The sequence below is a fragment of the Lathyrus oleraceus genome, chromosome 6 (assembly GCF_024323335.1).
Source record: "Lathyrus oleraceus cultivar Zhongwan6 chromosome 6, CAAS_Psat_ZW6_1.0, whole genome shotgun sequence".
Classification (NCBI taxonomy): domain Eukaryota; kingdom Viridiplantae; phylum Streptophyta; class Magnoliopsida; order Fabales; family Fabaceae; genus Lathyrus; species Lathyrus oleraceus.
Window position 1 is genome coordinate 153,369,882 of NC_066584.1, and position 20,293 is coordinate 153,390,174.

General features: G+C 40.1%; 1 pseudogene; it reads right to left on the reverse strand.

Moving 5' to 3' along the window:
* Nucleotides 1-10,307: 10,307 nt before the first annotated feature.
* On the reverse strand, nt 10,308-16,685 carry LOC127094500 (NADH-ubiquinone oxidoreductase chain 6-like; annotated as a pseudogene).
* Between the last annotated feature and the right edge of the window lie 3,608 nt (nt 16,686-20,293).

Here is a 20,293-nt window from a genome sequence, read left to right on the forward strand (position 1 = left end):
ATGGACCTTTGATGACTTGGACATGTACTGATGACCTTGAGCCTCTAACACTTGGTCAAGTTAATTCAAAATGAACCTTGATTCATGTAAGCTCTTTAGAATACTCATATGGCCTCCATATCAAGGAAATGCTTAGTCTCTTGCACTGGTGAATCATCTTGCTGCCATTTCTAGTTGCTAGGATGTAATGCAATATGCAATGAAGTCCGTATGTGTGTGGATTATAGAGAATTGAATAAAGCTAGTCCGAAAGATGATTTCCCTCTACCACATATTGATATGTTGGTAGACAATACATCTAAATTCAAAGTCTTCTCATTTATGGACGGATTTTCCGGATATAATCAGATTAAGATGGAACCCGAGGATATGGAGAAGAAATAATTCATCACACCTTGGGGAACATTATGTTATCAAGTGATGCCCTTCGGTTTGAAGAACGCCAGAGCCACGTATCAACGAGCTATGACCACCTTGTTTCATGATATGATGCACAAGGAGATAGAGGTCTATGTTGATGATATGATTGCTAAGTCAAGAACGAAAGTTGAACATGTAGAGCACTTGGTGAAGCTTTTTCAGCGTTTGAGGAAGTTTAGGCTTCGTCTGAATCCCAACAAGTGTACATTTGGAGTCCGTTATGGCAAGTTATTGGGCTTTGTTGTCAGCGAAAGAGGTATTGAGGTTGATCCTGCAAAGGTCAAAGCAATACAAGAGATGCCTGCCCCCAAAACTGAGAAGCAAGTCCGAGGTTTTCTTGGCCGCTTGAATTATATTTCCAGATTCATATCCCACATGACTGCCACATGTGCGCCGATATTCAAGCTCCTTCGGAAAGATCAGTCTCATGATTGGACCGAGGATTTCCAGAAAGCGTTCGATAGTATCAAAGAGTATCTGTCTGAACCTCCGATCTTGTCTGCGCCTGTAGAAGGAAGACCTTTGATCATGTATCTGACTGTTCTTGAAGACTCGATGGGTTGTGTCCTTGGTTAGCAAGACGAATCAGGGAAGAAAGAGTATGCTATTTACTACCTGAGTAAGAAGTTCACTGATTGTGAGTCTCGATACTCAATGCTTGAGAAGACATGCTGTGCTTTGGCTTGGTCCACTAAGCGTTTACGCCAGTATATGATAAATCATACAACTTGGTTGATATCCAAAATGGATCCAATCAAGTACATCTTTGAGAAGCCTTCTTTAACCGGGAGGATTGCCCGTTGGCAGAGGTTGTTATCTGAGTATGATATTGAGTATCGAGCTTAGAAGGCTATTAAAGGTAGTGTCTTGGCTGACCACTTGGCATACCAGCCGATTGAAGATCATCAGTCAGTTCAGTATGACTTCCCAGATGAGGAGATTCTGTATTTGAAAATGAAAGATTGTGATGAGCCTACACTCGATGAAGGGCCAAAGCCTGGTTCCAGATGGAGTATGGTATTTGATGGCGCTGTAAATCAGTACGGAAATGGTATTGGGGCAGTAATCATTACTCCTCAGGGCACACATATTCCTTTTACAGCAAGGCTAACTTTCAAATGCACGAATAATATGGCTGAGTATGAAGCTTGTATTATGGGATTGGAAGAATGCATTGATCTAAGGATCAAGCATCTTGATGTTTATGGTGATTCGGCCCTCGTTGTCAATCAGATCAAGGGTGAATGGGAGACGAATCAGCCTGGTCTCATTCCATATAGAGATTATGCAAGGAGGATTTCAACATTCTTTACTGAAGTTGACTTTCATCATATTCCTCGAAATGATAATCGGATGGCAGATGCTCTTGCTACGCTTGCTTCCTTGATCGTGGTCAAATATTGGAATGAAGTTCCCAATATCACTGTGATGCGCTTGGATAGACGAGCTCATGTATTTGCAGTTGAAGAGGTGCAAGATGATAAGCCTTTGTATTATGACATCAAGTGTTTCCTCCAGAACCAGGTTTACCCGCTTGGGGCATCTGTGAAAGATAGGAAGACTTTGAGGAGATTGTCAGGCAGTTTCTACCTCAATGGCGAAGTGCTTTACAAGAGAAATTTTGACATGGTTTTGCTCAGATGCGTGGATAGACACGAAGCAGACCTGTTGATGACTGAGGTCCATGAGGGTTCATTTGGTACTCATTCCAATGGACATGCCATGGCTAGAAAGATGTTGAGAGCAGGCTACTATTGGTTGACAATGGAGTTTGACTACTGCAAATATGTGTAGAAATTCCATAAGTGTCAGATTTATGCGGATAAGATTCATATTCCTCTGAGACTTCTGAATGTGATTTCATCACCATGGCCTTTCTCCATGTGGGGAATTGACATGATTGGCATGATTGAGCCGAAAGCGTCCAATGGACACAGGTGTATTCTCTTAGCAATGGATTACTTCACCAAATGGGTTGAAGTTGCATCATATGCAAATGTGACCAGGCAGATGGTTGTGAAGTTCATCAAGAATCAACTCATATGCCGTGATGGTGTGCCAGATAAGATCAATACTGATAATGGATCTAATCTAAACAATAAGATGATAGAAGAGTTGTGCAGTGAATTCAAGATCACACACCATAATTCTTCTCCTTACAGACCCAAGATGAATGGGGCTGTTGAAGCTGCTAATAAGAATATCAAGAAGATTATCCAGAAGATGGTAGTTACGTACAAAGATTGGCATGAGATGTTGCCATTTGCTTTGCATGGATATCGTACATCTGTCCGCACTTCGACAGGGGCAACTCCTTTTTCTCTTGTTTATGGCATGGAGGCCGTACTCCCAGTAGAGGTGGAGATCCCATCAATGAGAGTCCCTATGGAGGCCAAGTTGACTGATGCTGAATGGATTCAGAGTCGTCATGACCAACTGAATTTGATTAAAGAGAAGAGATTGACTGCCATGTGTCATGGTCAGTTATATCAGCAGAGAATGAAGAAAGCTTTTGATAAGAAGGTCAAGCCTCGTGTGTTTCGAGAAGGTGACGTTGTGCTCAAGAAAGTCTTGTCTTTCGTGCCCGATTCCAGGGGCAAGTGGACTCCAAACTATGAAGGTCCATATGTTGTCAAGAGAGCCTTTTCAGGCGGTGCTTTGATACTTACAACTATGGATGGGGAGGATTTCACTCGTCCTGTGAATTCAGATGCAGTCAAGAAATACTTCGCCTAAAAAATAAAAACAGAATAGCTCGCTAAGTTGAAAACCCGAAAGGGCGGCTTAGGCAAAAATGAGCGTCTCGGTGGATTGAAAACCCGAAAGGGCAATCCAGGCAAAAGTTAGAGACATGAAAAAAAAATGATATTTGCATCCCGCTAGATTGAGTACCTCATCCTGGGGCAATCTAGGCAAAAATTAGGATTTTGGCAAGTAACTGCATCTTGACAAGACTATGTTCTACAACTGTCATCCGTCAGAGATTCTTGTTCATTCGTCGTCAACTAAAGCTTTGAATACATCGAACTCGGAATTGGTGGAGAAATGGTCATTATGTTCAATGTAGCCCTTTTCCAATATATATCACCAATTTCAAATTTGTAAAGATCTATGGAGTCTTGCCATTTGCAGGCTACCATTCCATCAAATAAATTTGAGCTTTTATCCAATTTTTTGCACTCTTATTTGTTTCTACTCAACAAATGTTTTGCATGTTTTAATTGATAAAAAGTCATTGTCTTAAATAAACAAACTTTTCACAAATTGTTTTTAAACAAGGTGAACATTCACAATGATGAAAGGATACTAAGGAATTCTCAGTGCTCTCCCAAGGGTGGCATGATTTCCATCAGGGTAAGACATTTGTTCATATTCCTGGCATGACTGTATCCTCTTTTTCCAGAATTTTGTGTTGTGGGGTTTATCCCCATCAGAGTGTTTGTTGAGGTTTTTCACCTCCTCCCTTAAGCAGAGCAGTGGTCTTCCCTCCTCAGCAGAAGTGTTTTCTTTGGAAGGTTCGGTATTTGGTGGTTGATCCCCAATATTCCTTCACTTCCTCGGATAGTTCATCCCCAGTAGAGTTGCTGGTATGGAGGATCTTATCTGTAGTGATAGATCCCCAGCATAGTTATTGGTGTGATGGATTGTTATTTGTGATGGTTCATCCCCAGCAGAGCCGTTGGTGTGTTGGATCTTATCCTTGATGATGTTATCTTCCTCAGATAGATCCCCAGCGGAGTTGTTGGTGTGTTGGATCTTATCTATGATGATGTTATCCCCTGCGGAGATATTGTTGTTTCCTGGCATATCTAATCCCCAATAGAGTTGTTTGTGTGGCAGATTCTACTTGTGCGATCTTTTATCCTTAGCATGTGTGATTTCCTTGGTGAGTTTGGTCCTTGGTGTGGGATCACCAGATTCCTTTATCTCCCTCAGATGGATTTCCCAATGGAGTGGCTGTTGTGGCAGTTTCCGCCTGCACAATGAACTCTTTTCTCCGGCTGTGACCGATGTTTCCTCCGGAGCCGTTTGTGTTTTTCCTCCCGAGCAGAGTGTATCGCAAAGGTGTTTTAGCCTCCTTCCTCCTTAGCAGGTGAGAGATATTGGTTTGTTTGACCGTTGAGAGCTTCTGGTTGGTGGTTGTATCCCCACAAAGATCCCTCACTCCTTTTTAGAGTTCACCGGTGGAGTGGTTTCTCCAGCAGAACTTGTTTGCACCGTGATCCGATTCACAGTCGGAATGATTGTTGTTCATTCCCCTGCAGTGATTTTTGATCTTTGTTGATATCTCTGATTCCCCCGTGGAGTTGCTTTTATGGCAGTTTCTGCCTGTGCAATGAGCTTTGTTCCTCAGCTGAGACTGATGATTCATCCCCCAGAGATCTTGTGATTTCCTAGTATCTTTGATGCCCCGGCAAGGTCTTTGCTTCCTGGCATCTTGGATCTCCAGCAGATTGGATATTCTCCGGTGAAGCACTTCAAGCACAGGTCAAGCACTTCAAGAGCATCCTTTGTGAAAGAGCTGAGATATTTTCCTTAAGATGAGGACCACATGATCATTCCAAAGAGCTTACATGAGCTAAGGTTCCATTTTGGAGCCGTTTCATCAAGGGTTTGAGGCTCAAATTCAGTCAAGCATTTCATGGTCATCTGAAGACCAAATGGTCCACTGTGCAGTCAACTGAGGACTTTGAGGATGGGGAGATGAATTTAAACACCTCATTCATGTTCAAACAAAGTCCATTTGTCATTTCAAACATCTATCTTGAAGATTTTGAAGTCATGGCAAATGTTTCCAAAAATAGAAAGTGAACTGTAATTTCAAGTTTCCAAAAATAGCAAGTTTCTGGTCAACATTCAACTTGACTTATCAATATCAAATAAGCTTCAAATGGATTTTTGGTGAACATGAAAGTTGTAGATCTTTGTCTCCCATTTCCAAAGAGTCCTATTTCATGATCATATGATGATTGGTTGAGAAGTTATGGCCAAATGATCACAAGGTGTGCATGGAAGTTCAAAGTGACATAACTTTTGATACAAAACTCCAAATTGGTCCATTCTTTTTGCAAAATACTCCTCATGACCAATACTTCTCAAAACAAGCCTTTCCATGCATGGAAAAAGTATGTATGGTCATCATTCCTCAAGTGTCCATTTTGGAGGGAAATTGCATAATTCAAAATTAGCTCAAGTTACAAGTAAAATACCAATTCCATCTTGATTATTGGATGATTTTAAGTGGAATCCAAGCATGCATGGGCACTGTTCACGTGTAGCATGTGCATGAGCTTCACATTTGCATTTTTTGCATATTGCCTTATTTTTCCCTAATCATGATTAGCAAATGCCTAATTTTGATTTCAGTGTGATTAATGAATCATATAAATAGCAAACCCTAATTGTAATTGCAGAAAAGATAACAGAAAATTCAGATCAAAAATTCAAGTTTCCCTCCATTTTCTCTCTATTCGAAACTTAGACATGTGAGCTGGTTTTCAAGCAGAAAGTGTCTATCTTTCCTACCATTTCCCCACTAAGTTATATCCTCGTGGACGACGGTTGTTTCCGTTTCCTCCCAACAAGTATGTTGGGATGGTTTCCCCTATTGAGTTATATCCTCATTAGGATGAGTCTTGATTCAGTTTGCCTTTTTGGTTTGACCCTAAATTGGCTTCTTGTGACTGTCTTTGGTGTTTACCTGTGGTAAATGAGTAATTGCTCATTAATCGGCAATCATTCGCCCTATCCCCTGTAAGGTCGCCAATGATTATTCACCTTATCCTCAGTGGAGTTTGTGGTTTTCTACCCAGTATTCGGTAGTTATAAATCCTACTTTAATCCCCTAGCAGAGGTGACCATTGTGGTTCATCCTGGTTGATGGCGGATTTTGTGGTCTTCTATCCAATATCCGGTAGTTGTAAAGCCTAGTTTTTCCCTCCCCATCGGAGTTTGTGCTTCCCTGTGGTATAAATGAATAATTACTCAGTAATCGGCAATCATTTATCTTATCCCCGGCTGAGTTTATGGTTTTCTACCCAGTGTCGGTAGTTGCGAACTTTGTTCCTCCCTTCGCAGAGTTAACCCTTTGTTGTTCATCCTAGTTGATGACGGTTTCTCTTCTGTGGTTTCCTACCCAGTAACCGGTAGGTGTAATCCCCTCCTTGATGGTTATCTTCATCCAGTAGTCGATGTTGATATTCCCTCTTTTTCCTGGGTAATTGCCTTGCGCTCGCAATTTATCCCCGGCGAGTCATCTTTCGTTTACCCTGTTGTTGTCGGTAACAATTGTTTCTCTCCTGAATTGGTCATCATTATATACCTAGTTTTGGTATCTCGATGCCTTTTCTTTTTTCGGTCGATTTATGCTTTATTAACCCAGTAACCGGTTGTGGATAATCTTCCATGCGAGTATACTATCTACGTTCTGACGGTAATAGATAGTATATCTCATGCACTCTCTGATTGAAACTTTTTGTTCTTCCCCAGTTGAGTAAGTTCTTTCCCCCATTTGCAGAGTTAACCCTTGTTGTTCATCCTAGTTGATGACGGTTACTTTTCTGTGGTTTTCTACCCAGTATCCGGTAGATATAATCTCTTTGGCGGTTATCATTATCCAATATTCGGTATTGATATTCCCTCCCTCTTTCGGATAATTGCTCTGAGTAAGCAATTTTATCCCCAGTGGGTCCTCTTTCATTTACCGTTTTCCGGTGATGTTTGTTACTCCCCTGCTTTTTTGAGCATATCTCCCAGTAACCGGTGATATGTCTCCTGGATCATTGCCTTTGTCAATGTATCCCCTGTGAGTCAGCTCTGATTTATCCTTTGTTGATAATGATTGTTTCTCCGCCCTGGTCGGTCACCTATTATATACCCAGTAACCGGTATCCCTGGTGTTCCTTCCTTTCGAGTATATTATCTATGTTTTGACGGTAATAGATAATATATCTCATGCGCTCTTTGGTTGAAGCCTTCTATCCTTCCTCAGTCGAATAAGATTCGTATTTCCCTTTGCGGAATCGAATGTCCATCCTATAAACAAGTTTGCCTTTCTGCTCTCTTCAGGATGATGAGTGTTTTGGGATTATTCCCTAATTCACGTCTTGGTCGGTCACCTATTATATGCCCAGTAACCGGTATCCCTGGTGTTCCTTCCTTTCGAGTATATTATATATGTTCTGACGGTAATAGATAATATATCTCATGCACTCTTCAGTTGAAGCCTTCTGTCCTTCCCCAATCGAGTAAGATTCGTATTCCCGTTGCGGAATCGAATGTCCATCCTATAAACAAGATTGCGTTTCTGCTCTCTTCAGGATGATGAGTGTCTTGGGAATAAAGCCCAATTCACGCTTTGGTCGGTCACCTATTATATACCCAGTAACCGGTATCCCTGGTGTTCCTTCCCTTCTGCTCCCTATTATGACCTTGGTCCCCTATGGAGTCAGATTTTCCTGAGTTGAGATATACCTTTTTTTAGGTCTTCCTCAGATGATTTGGTTGATTGATATCTCTCACCCTCATACCGGTCTTAGATATTCATTCTTCCCGAGCTTGTTACCCAGTAACTGGTAACACCTCATCCCTTTGCTTCCCTTGGAGAGTCTTTTAAGATTTCCCCAGTGGAGTTTCTGTTGTGATTATCCTTTTGCTGTGTTGGCGTTTTCCCCAATACTTGCATTTTCCCTGGCAGGGAGGTTTTGTTCATATCTTTCCCCAGCCTGAGTCCGGATTTTTATCTGAGGTATCCTTTCGTGGATAGTTTTGCTGTGTGGGTGTTTTCCCCAATACATGCATTTTTGAGTCAGCTTGAGTCTTTCCATTGGAGTTTTTCCCTTTGGAAACTCTTTTCCCCAGTTTTGAGTCGTGACCTGTTCACGCAGTGTCAGTCTTTTACTCCTCTAGTTCTGAGTCGTGACCTGCTCACACATTTCTTTTCTTATCCACATGAGAGTCCCCGTTAGAGTCTCTGTTCCCTAGTGAGTGTATTACTCCCATGGATTATCTTTTTTCCCGATGTCTTTTCTTCTTTGTGGACACATATCCCCACAGACTTTGTTATTATTTAAGCCCATTCTATCTCGTCGAGACGAAGATTTTAACCTTCACTTCTCCGGCTAGAATGACCTTAAATAGGGGCATTTATAAGACCCCAATTTTGTCCTAAGATCCCTCATGGCATCATAGCATTGCATTGCATAACCTCATGGATCATTGGATGTCTTGGCTTCCTTTCCCTTTGGGTGGGACCTCCTTGTGAGTGGTTTGAGATCACCAAGCATGCTTGTAATGTATATCATTGCTTTTATCATTTTGTTCACTAACCAAAAGCATAAAAATATGTCATTAACATTTTTGTTTTGTAGCTCAAGCAAGCACAGGTCAAGCACTTCAAGAGCATCCTTTGTGAAAGAGCTGAGATATTTTCCTTAAGATGAGGACCACATGATCATTCCAAAGAGCTTACATGAGCTAAGGTTCCATTTTGGAGCCGTTTCATCAGGGGTTTGAGGCTCAAATTCAGTCAAGCATTTCATGGTCATCTGAAGACCAAATGGTCCACTGTGCAGTCAAATGAGGACTTTGAGGATGGGGAGATGAATTTAAACACCTCATTCATGTTCAAACAAAGTCCATTTGTCATTTCAAACATCTATCTTGAAGATTTTGAAGTCATGGCAAATGTTTCCAAAAATAGAAAGTGACCTGTAATTTCAAGTTTCCAAAAATAGCAAGTTTCTGGTCCACATTCAACTTGACTTATCAATATCAAATAAGCTTCAAATGGATTTTTGGTGAACATGAAAGTTGTAGATCTTTGTCTCCCATTTCCAAAGAGTCCTATTTCATGATCATATGATGATTGGTTGAGACGTTATGGCCAAATGATCACAAGGTGTGCATGGAAGTTCAAAGTGACATAACTTTTGATACAAAACTCCAAATTGGTCCATTCTTTTTGCAAAATACTCCTCATGACCAATACTTCTCAAAACAAGCCTTTCCATGCATGGAAAAAGTATGTATGGTCATCATTCCTCAAGTGTCCATTTTGGAGGGAAATTGCATAATTCAAAATTAGCTCAAGTTACAAGTAAAATACCAATTCCATCTTGATTATTGGATGATTTTAAGTGGAATCAAAGCATGCATGGGCACTGTTCACGTGTAGCATGTGCATGAGCTTCACATTTGCATTTTTTGCATATTGCCTTATTTTTCCCTAATCATGATTAGCACATGCCTAATTTTGATTTCAGTGTGATTAATGAATCATATAAATAGCAAACCCTAATTGTAATTGCAGAAAAGATAACAGAAAATTCAGATCAAAAATTCAAGTTTCCCTCCATTTTCTCTCTATTCGAAACTTGGACATGTGAGCTGGTTTTCAAGCAGATCGAGTGCTTCACCATGGCAATGGATTTCTGAAATTGAGGAAGATTCAAATTGTTTCAAGTGTTGCTTCTTGTTCAAAGCTTCAAGTCAAAGATATTGGAGTGGATCTGGAACTTTGGAGAGCTTGATCACGCGAATTCAACAAACTGCATTTCAAGTAGGTGAAAAATCGATCCTCTCCTTTTGCTAGTTTCTTCCAATAAATGTGTAGATCTCTTTGTGCTGAGCATGCTGATATGATTAGATCTTGATTTGGCTTAGAAATGAGCATGTATGGTTGAATTAAAGTTTTGATGTCAAAAATGTTTGTGCTCGATCCGTGCGATACATGATGATTTAGTTGAAATGAACATGATATTTGGACTCCTGGTTGAAATACGGTTCGAACGGTGTATAATTTGATGATTTCTGGAAAAATGTTGTTGAAGCTCCACCGAAATTCCACCGGAGAAGACGACCAGAGCTTAGCTCCGGCGTCTGGTTCATTACTTAGGGTTTTGCCTCTGTGGCATCCACGTATGCGCTTGAGTGTTTGTTTCGTTGGCCATGCTTGCTTTGACCATGCCTTGTGTGTATGTTGACCTGATGATGTGTATGATGATTGTGTAAATGAAACGCGTCGTTTCATTTGGTACATGTGGCTGCTGATGTATGTGTTGTGTGTACGCTTATGTGTGTGAATGATTGGACCATGATGCTTTTACTTGCCATGTGTGTATGTTGAATGCTTAGTGTGCATGCTGATTGTATAAATGAAACTGTGCATTTTGTTATTTGAATCTGGTCCGTTTGATCATCATTGCGCGCTAGATCATATGGTTCTCATTTATTCTGGATTTAATTTGAATATTATCTTCCCTCCATTTCTTTTAATAGTTCATATTATTTTGCTTATCTTTAAAAAATCATAAAAAATAGGAAAATAGTCCAAATTGAGTCCAATTTTTTCTCACAATCTTGTTTTGATGTCTAGTTTTTTATAGGATTGTTTTCATGATTTGGTTGTTTCTGGAGTTTTATTTTGGAATTTTTGATTGAACCTTGTGCTAAATTGATATGTTGCTTTCATTGCTTTGTGAAATGCTATCCATTGATCCAATTGATCTGAATTTTTGCATGTTTGATCTTCACTCATGATATGAATTTTTGAGCACTGGCTTGAATTTTTTCTCATTTGTATTCATTGCTTTTGACACATAAAGATGTATGTGACAATTTGTGTCACATTTTTGACCTTGCATTTGTGCATTTTTTTTCACCTATCATTTGAACTCTTCTGGATTTGATATTTTGCACATTGTATGTTCATAACATGAGTAGCTTGCATAAAAAAGTTCATAGCCATTGCTTGCTTTTCTGTTTGGATTTGGATTTTCTAATTTGGATGTCCATTTTGTGCTCATTTGTTTGCCTTTGCTTTACATGGATCATTTGAGCTATTTGCCTTGTGCATTGATGTTGGTCCTTTTGAGGACATCTTATTAATTGTTTGAATTTGCAATATGTGAAAGAGTGAGTTCTGTGTTGATCATTTGGTTTGGTTTTGGACCTAGTCTTTGTACTAGTGTTTTGTACATGAACTAACCTTGACTTGTGTTTCAGGTTTGGACACTTAGCATTAATGGTTGAGCTGCTCACCTTTTGAGATGCAAATTGGATTGTGTTCTAACTTCTTTGTGTTTTGTAAGAATTTAAGTTGATGTGTTGAGCTCATTGCTTCATTTGATTGCATGACCATTGCTCATTGAATTGTGTAACAGTTGGATTCATTGTTTGTCTGTTTGTTTTCTGATTAAGATATTAACTATTTAGCTTTTGTACACCACTTAGGTAGCTATTCTCTTACTCCATGTAGTCTGGAAGTCCTGTCACCTTTTTGGCAGGCATTTTGCTGGCAAGTCCTCCTTAAGAGGCTCTGTTTGTGATTGTTTACATTTGTGAGAAAGACCTCCAAGTTGAGGCATGTGCTACTTGATAAGTCCTCCTAAGTGAAGAGGAAATTGATGGATAGAAGGGATTAGCAATCAATCCCCCGTTATTAAGTGAGTCGTTCGTTATGCTCGCACTACGTGCTGATGCTCTTGAACAAGTACCCAAGATCTTTGTCCAGTGTCTGTCAAGTGGAATAGGATCCCACTTTCTGGATCCCCATGCTTTCTTTATCATCCTCATTTCTTATTTGATCAGCTTCACCCTAACTCTCAATGTTTGTGGTTAAGAGCTACAAACTACTTTTGTACAGTTTGGCTTGTTTGTCGAGGTTGATATGACCCCTCTTGACTAAAGCCCACCACTTGGTTTGAAGCCTCTTGTTTGTATATAGTGTGTGATGATTGTTTGCATTGTTTGATTTTGCATGTTTGCTTTTGTCATTTGTTTGATGTTTGGAGTCGGATCTAAGTCCATATGTTGGCATCCTGTTTCCGTTTTACTGTTTGGAGTCGGATCTAAGTCCATATATTGGCATTCTGTTTCCGTTTTATTGTCAGGAGTCGGATCTAAGTCCATCTATTGGCATTCTGTTTCCGTTTTGCTTTCAGGAGTTCGGTGTAAGTCCATATATTGGCAGCTTGTTTCCTTTCATTTGTGGATCTCTTTTGAGACTTGTATTATATGCTTTTGCTTTGTGCTTGCTTATTCCAAAGGAACTTACTTGGATCATCTCTATGATCTCAAGAAAGCAACTTTGACCATTTTGTACATACTTCTAATTGGTTAATGCAACCCATTCAAATGTGCTTCTTTTGTGGTTTCAATGATCACTTCTTAATCAAATTTTCCATAAGAAGTGGACTTGTGGTTTTTTCAGGTTGAGTTTTCTCCCTTTGATAACAAAAGACCTTAAGGCTTTTGGACCAATCAATCCACTCATTTGTTTTGAAATCTTTTACCCGAACTACGGAGTTTTGATCCTAATCTTTTTATAAGAGGGTACGTAGGCAATGGGTTCATCCATCCAAACATAAAATGTAAATAAACTTGTATATTCTTTTCTCATCTCTTCAATCATGTTTGCGCAAATAATTTTCATAAACAATAACCTTTGCAACAAGCGTGAAAAGGGCTCCCTAGGAGTACCTAGGATGCATTGGGTGCCTAACACCTTCCCATTGCATAGCCAACCCCCTTACCCAGATCTCGGTCTCTTTTACTAGTTTTGTTTGTAAAACTTTTAGGTTTTTGTTCGCTTTCTAACCTTTCCTTTGGATAAATAGAAGTGCGGTGGCGACTCGACTTTGTATGATTTACTTTGGATTTAGTCAATATCTCCAATGGTAACGAATACACCGCTACACAAGGCATATCTAGCTTTCACTCAACTATATGATACTAGTTGGTATCAACACATGAAGGCTATAGCAAAAAATCTTATTCGTCATCAATACGATATGGCTAGAGCTTATATTTACTAAACAACTCTTACTGTAACAGAAATAACATTGCTTGCTTATTCAAGACCGCCACTTCTATAACACCAATTATGGATACTGTACCTTCATGTCCAACTTTCTTCTTTCATCACTCTTTCCTCCTAACGCTGGTAAGACGCTTTCTTATCCTAAACTATATGGCGTAGTGTATTCACTTAGACTCAATTGAAATTGAGCTTTTATGGGCCTTTCCCTTACAGGCTTTCTTTCTAATGAAAGGGCCTAAGACACAGGGGCGTGTGTGGGTCAGTTTAGTTTGGTCCTAGCTTATTGTTAGGGTACTAAAGTAAAACGCTTGAAAGCCAATGGGAATAGGCTAGACCACACTTGAAATTAAAAGGCTTCTATAACAAGGGCATTACAGGATTGAGAGCAACTGGTACGGTAAGACCTGTAAGAAGGCCCCGAGCTACATATCTATTACGGCTAAACATCACTGGAATTGAGCGAAGTCACTTGACTTAGAATATGGGATTGAGCTCTAATTCTTATTCTTAATACGAGAGGAGGGTCACGGGCTGATAGGTGGAAGTATTCAAGATAACTATAGAGAGGAATGCTTGGAGCGAGCCGAGCGCTTTCGTTTTAGCCATGTAACTTGGCCTATTTGTCTACTGGTCTATTAGTCCTTGTTCTCTTTTCGTTATCTGCATTGGAGCTAGAAAGGGATACTTGTACAACTTGTACCAATCTTATTTATCCAACTCTTTAGCTCTGCTTGGGTCTATTAGTATAATGTTATTCGATTAAATGTCCTTTCTTTGTTGTCCCGTTGTTAAAGGTAGAGGTAAGAACTTTGGGTTAGAGCTTGAGGGTTATATCCAATGAATGAAGGGCACCGATGCCACCAATCCCCTTTCTTTCATCTTGGGGGAGACTCTATGCCTTCCCGACTTGATTTCTTGGCCCGGACAATTTATCTTTACTTGGCTCAGTCTCTTCGAACCTCTACCTAGAGCATCTTCGAATCTTGTTGAGTTTATCTACTCCATTACCTTATTATTTAGTTAGAACCGGAATCCCTATACCTAAAGCTAATGGTTCAGATTTTGTTATTAAGCCTGAGCCTTCTGAAGAGTCCATGTCCCTCTAGCCGGTGGACCTGGTTCTAACCTCTTCTTTCACTTACTACTTTAGGAATATCAAGATTAGTCCACTAGTAGAGAAAGAGCCCTTGTCTTTGGCGCATAGTCTTCAAGTTCTTCTTCAATGTCAACTGTAACTTACTCTAATGCATTCTTTCACTCTCGTTCCTATCTTAAAATACTAGAACATCCTCTGCGTTGTGCCCTGGATATGGCATTTCCGCCTAACCCAAATCTCTTTCTTGACTGAGTTGCATTTCCAATCCGTTTAGTCGGTCTCGTACCTGTTGGTTCTAAGTGTTGGCAGCAATTTTGGTAAAACAAAGAGTGTTCACAAGATGTTACATGTGATGTCTTAACATAAGATATCTTGTACCTGCTGGTGGTTTAAAAATATAATTATGCAGGATTGTTTAAGGATGTCATACACGATGTCACGACATATGATATAATGTACCTGTTGGATATTTAAAATGGAAATATGCAGGATTGTTCCAGGATGTCAGACCCGATATCATGACATCTGTACACAGAACATTCAGTCTGAATGTTATGTGTTAGGTGATTGCGCTTTTAATGGCCATCTATGTTTGATTGATGAGTTAATTGCAAATGCAATCAATCAATGATCACGACATGATTTAACTTATTTTCCAAGGAGATCTATCCAACAGTCATAAGAAGATTTGAATGGAAAATAGTTTTAGGGTTTTATGATGTCCAAGCCCAGTTGAATGCTTCTATAAAAAGGACATGGAAAACCTGATTTGATACACAAGAAATACAAAGCGAAATATTGAGAGAGAATAAGGGTTTTAGTCTTGTGTGGTCGTGTGACTTGTAAGCCATTCAATTCATCCATGGATGATTGAATTGGTTTGATTTTTGAGTTGTAATTTGTCAGTCTAAGCTTTTAAGCATGAGTGTGTGTCTACTTGATTGTAGCTGCTAAGTAAGATCAAGTGTGTGTGTTTGAAGAGTGTATTCTTTTCATAAGTAATTCTTGTTTAATATCAAAATGGTGATTGCGGGGGGTGAGTGGGATCTCATATCTAATAGTTCTTAGGTAGAAGTCATACGGGGAGGGATTAGGTGAAAAAGATTGTAACTTGTGTAGTTTACTGAGAGTCTTTGAACTGATTCTATTTAGTGGATTTCCTTCCTGGCTTGGTAGCCCCCTGTCATACGTGAGTTGCACCGAACTGGGTTAACAATTGCTTGTGTCTCTTGCATTACTATTGTTTATCTTTATCCTGTTTGTATTATTCAGATATTAGTATCGTGACATTACCTTCGACATCTCATATCTGATACTAGAATTTAAGTACCCAAGTGTATATCCCTTCTTTGTTTGCGTCACCCTCTTGATCTTGAAACCAGAGAATAATCTTACCACTCTAAGTCTATCTAATATTATCTTTCCCTCCAAAAGTTCCTAGTCGACCTTCCACCACCCCTAAAGAAAGAGATGGGAGTATATTCGTAACTCAATGTTACGACTTAGGGGAACTCATATCATGGATACTCATTCTTTTCTTGAGCCAGAGTTAGGGATTTTATGGCATCTAGTTCAGTATTAGATAAAGTAGATAATTTAGCCCCTTGGCAAAGAAGGTTGACGTCTCTATCACTTCCGTACTTTTGTAACTTCTCTTTAGCTTATTAATTGAATTGGTTAGAAAGTCTTTCCCTGGTATTATCTAGAGGAGAGGGATTAGTCCCCCCCCCCCATCATGGAAACAAATAAAATTAGACTAGAAACCAAAAACCAGATGAAATATTAGGTATAAAGTAAATTGCTCAATGTTTCCAAATTATTCCAACTTTGTACCTTTCTGGCATAAACCGTATATCTCAAAGAGGCAGAATTTCTTTGGGTTGGTAGTAATGGAATGGTTTCATTATCTAAAATGAAGAACATTTCCCACCAAAGGATCAGTCAAATAATACCACTCACAGGTAAATAGTGTAATACTTCTTCGTGAATCTCCTCTATTTGAATATCGAACATCATAACAACGAATAGGAATGAAATGTCTATAGCTACTATATGAACTACTGGGAAGATCATAGCGGAGAAGTCGAGACCTAACAAAATAAGTAAACTTGAAGTGTCGCGAAAGACTAGGATGGGAAACAAAACAGAATGTATCAGATTTTTAGCACGTGCAACCATCTAACTAGAGACCAAAGCGAGCCTCGACAAAACATAAAGTATCATGGTACCCTTGGTCCAAAAAGCCTTCCCTCCAGCCAGAAAGAGAGTCTTTCCTGCACGGAGTAGTGAATAACTATAGAGAGTTGTGCTTGGTTGTTGACCAAAGAAAAAACATTGAAAAAGAAAGATTCACAAATGAATAAGATCTCGACGCCTGGGAGTTGAACCTAGAATTAAGCTTTGACAGAGCGGTGTGCACAACCTTGGTCATCTTGTCATAGGTAATTAGAGATGCCCATCACTCAGTAGTTTAAGAGTTAGAATCATCTTTCTCTACCATGAGATGGAAGAGCTACAACGAAAGTGGTTCACATCACCTATGTAATTTCAATAATTGCTTTTGACTAGTTAAGGTTGCTTTACCTATCTCTCCTTAACACTCAAGCATCGCTAAAGCCCTCTCTCTACCGGTTTAGTATCTTAGTTCTTAACTAAATGACGGGTCGACTTACATTTGTTAAACATATAGCTGAAGTAGCATGATTTGAGGCTCTTAAAGCTTAGGCTACTTACTATAAGCTTCAACCTCCTCTTACTTAGTTAGAGGCGAGAGTCGCGTATAAAGTCTTTCTTATTCAATTGAGATAAGATCACTCCCCCAAAAATAGCTTCCTCCTTTATATACAATACCACCAGACACGCCCTTCAGTTCAAATTTTTCTTCACAAACTCACCAAACTCTTTCTTTATGAGTATGAGTCAACAATGTCGCTTCAAAGAACGAAGGTCTTTGGAGTTCCGACTGAGGTAACTTTGCAGGTCAAAAAGAAGAGGGTGGTAATCGAATTTGACTGGAGGAAGATTCCGAACAACAACTTCCGGGGAAAATCACATTCCATCTTAAATGGAGCTCTATCTAAGCTCTAATACAAACGATTGAACCCTGGAGACTTTTGCCTCGACATGTAAACTGAGAGCCTAGGTACCCAAGATAAATGATTTTGCTTTCAATCTTTAAACTTCCCACATCTGAAGAACTTGCTTCCAGAGCCAGGCTTTTAGACTCTCGATAGGTTTCGCGTAGAGAGCAATCAATAAGCATTCACTCTTCTTCTCCTGAACTACCTTCATATTAACGAACTGAGATTCATCTTGAAGGAAATCCACTGATATATCTTTGCTCTTACACAGAACCAAAATCTCACCTTAAGGTTCCAACCGATGCAATGATGGTTTTATCCATTTTCTCGGCCTTCTCACCACTGACCCTAGTTTCAAAAAGAAAAACAAAACTCTCTCAGGTGAATTAAGTCCATTCTTACACCATGAAACCTCAACGACGATTCCAAACTCGAATCTTCCAGACAATAAGGAAAAGACTATATCACCCATGTTGCAGTGGATCTACCCATCATATGACGAGCAATCCAACTGCATTTGTCTCATCTCTCAAAAAATTATATTGGTAGGACACCTTTGTGATGACCACCAAAGCCATGCCACCTTTATTCTAACTTCCTTTGTGTTGTCAAGGATCTACACATGCATAATGTTATATCTATAGGGTGCCGCCCGTAGCCAACCCCTATATTAGACCCTAATTTTCCTCTTATTTATGGCTTCTTCATAACAAAGAGATTCCTTATGGAAACTACGAGCTTTATATGGGTCCTCTAGTTGTTTGAAAGGTAGGTTTTGTCAAAGATTAAATGGAAATGAAGGGAAGATGTAACTCACTAACCAATAGGAGGAGGATATGAAATAGAGCACCAACAACCGTTCTACTCGAGTGGAACTTCTAACCGAAGCTTCTCACATTTTTCAGCAGGGTCTGGGCTACGGGGTACTTTTCCAACCCCTCTCTTATGCGTTTGAGGATGGCCCCTTTGATTTGGACCAAGTTTGTTATCTCTTCTAACTTGTTGGATGCCAACTCGGCCTTTCGACTTAGTGCATCGACAACTTGATTGGTCCTCCCGGGTTTGTCCTCGAGGACCATGTAGAACCCCACCAGAAAGAAAGTATTTCCACCGTGCTTGCTTGGGGTGGGGTTGGGCTCTCTTTTGAGTAAGGAAGGAGCTTGTAGACATGTTATAGGTCTTGATCACGAACCTTGAGTGCAACGAAGAAAACTACACTACACTCTAGCAATTCAATGATATCTGCTATCAAGGTCACTCGCCACGAGCGCTTGCTGCGAAAAGTCAGACTTGATGCAATGGTGGCGGAGATCAAGATCACTGAGCCAGTTATTTCCCTTGCTCTATGCAAAGCCCCACTCAATCAGGCTGCCATGCTAAACAAGCAAGCCTGGTATGGAGTGGACTGCAGGAAAATTTGGAAATCGGCCACGTGACCTAACGTACGATGTCTCAAAGTCCAATGAGATCTATGATTGCTTGGAAAAATTATGGTTAGTTGGATCCCCATATCATCAAGTCCAGCTAGACGCACTAAAGGGGCAGAAACCCATATGCTAGTTTCATGCCAGTAATAGTCACGTCAGCTAATGATTGAATACTTAGCTTATTGATGAATTCGGCGTAGGAAGTTAATACTTCCACTTATTCCCTAGAATAGGAGACATATAGGCCTTACAACTTTTCAGGATCTTTTAATTTCATGAGATGAATATTAAATAGACATGAAATCAACGGGAAGTCTATTCCTACCCTAGTTTATTGGCTCTTAGGTCGGTGAAACTATACCTATAGCTAAAGTCAAGCCAGGAGTTCGCGTTTTGGTTTGAGTTCAGGACAAGAAAGTATGGGACCTAATTAAATGGAGTACTTGCGCCCACTCTCGACGCCTACTTTATTAAACGAAGGACATAGCAGGCATGCATACTCTTGGATAGACAGAAGGAAGGATTGGACTGGTGCTATAGCTTTCCCTTTTTCCAGCCATGTAGGTTTTCTAGAAGCACAAGCCATTCAAAGAGCGTCATTCAAGCCTTAGCCTGAAAAAGGATAAAGGCTGTTGGGAGAGTCCAAGGCAGGCGGTCCGGTAACCATTTCCCCTTTCCTTTTGGATGTAGTTATTTCCTTACATATATAAGAATTAAGGAGATTCATTAACGCCTAGAAGCTCGCAAGACCCACGGTGCGTTGCTTCAATAACGAGTAGCTAGTTTGTTTGATTATCTATGGGATAACCATCTACTTCTCTTCACCAAGAAGACCCCACATACTTTAATTGTATGTCTGCTACTACGAACCCGACCATAGGCCCATACCTTTCTCAATCAAAGTGAGAAGTAGTAGTTTAACGCTTGATCGAAGAGGTAATTACCTGGCCCGACCCAACTATCCCAAGGAAGAACGACACAGAAACCAAAATGTTACAGGGGATTGGGATGCCTCACCAGGATGAGGCGGTAGCACTTGGCGTGAGTGTTTGCTTTCGGTTAAGTAAAGGGAGAGACCGTACCAGCTCACTAATGAAATTTCAGATCAGGGAATGTTACCCGAAGCATATATCATTGGATGGATGTTGTTGCCGCGAAGTGAGCTTTTATGGGACTTTCACAAAGAGGCCTACTATTAGTAGTATATGCCTTCCCTAGGAAAAGCGGTAGAACATCCTGATCTTAAAGGAGAGCCTTGATTTTTCTGTGCTGAGTCTATAAGCAAAGAGGGGGTGCCCAGTACACTTGAGATCCGTCCCAAGGTCTTCAATGACAAGTACTACGACTGAAAGCCGTGGTATCTTACCCTAAAAGACAAAGTTGGAATACTTTGTTAAAATCCAATAGTAGCTAGAACCAGTGAAAGGGTAGTTCACCAGACCCGCTCACG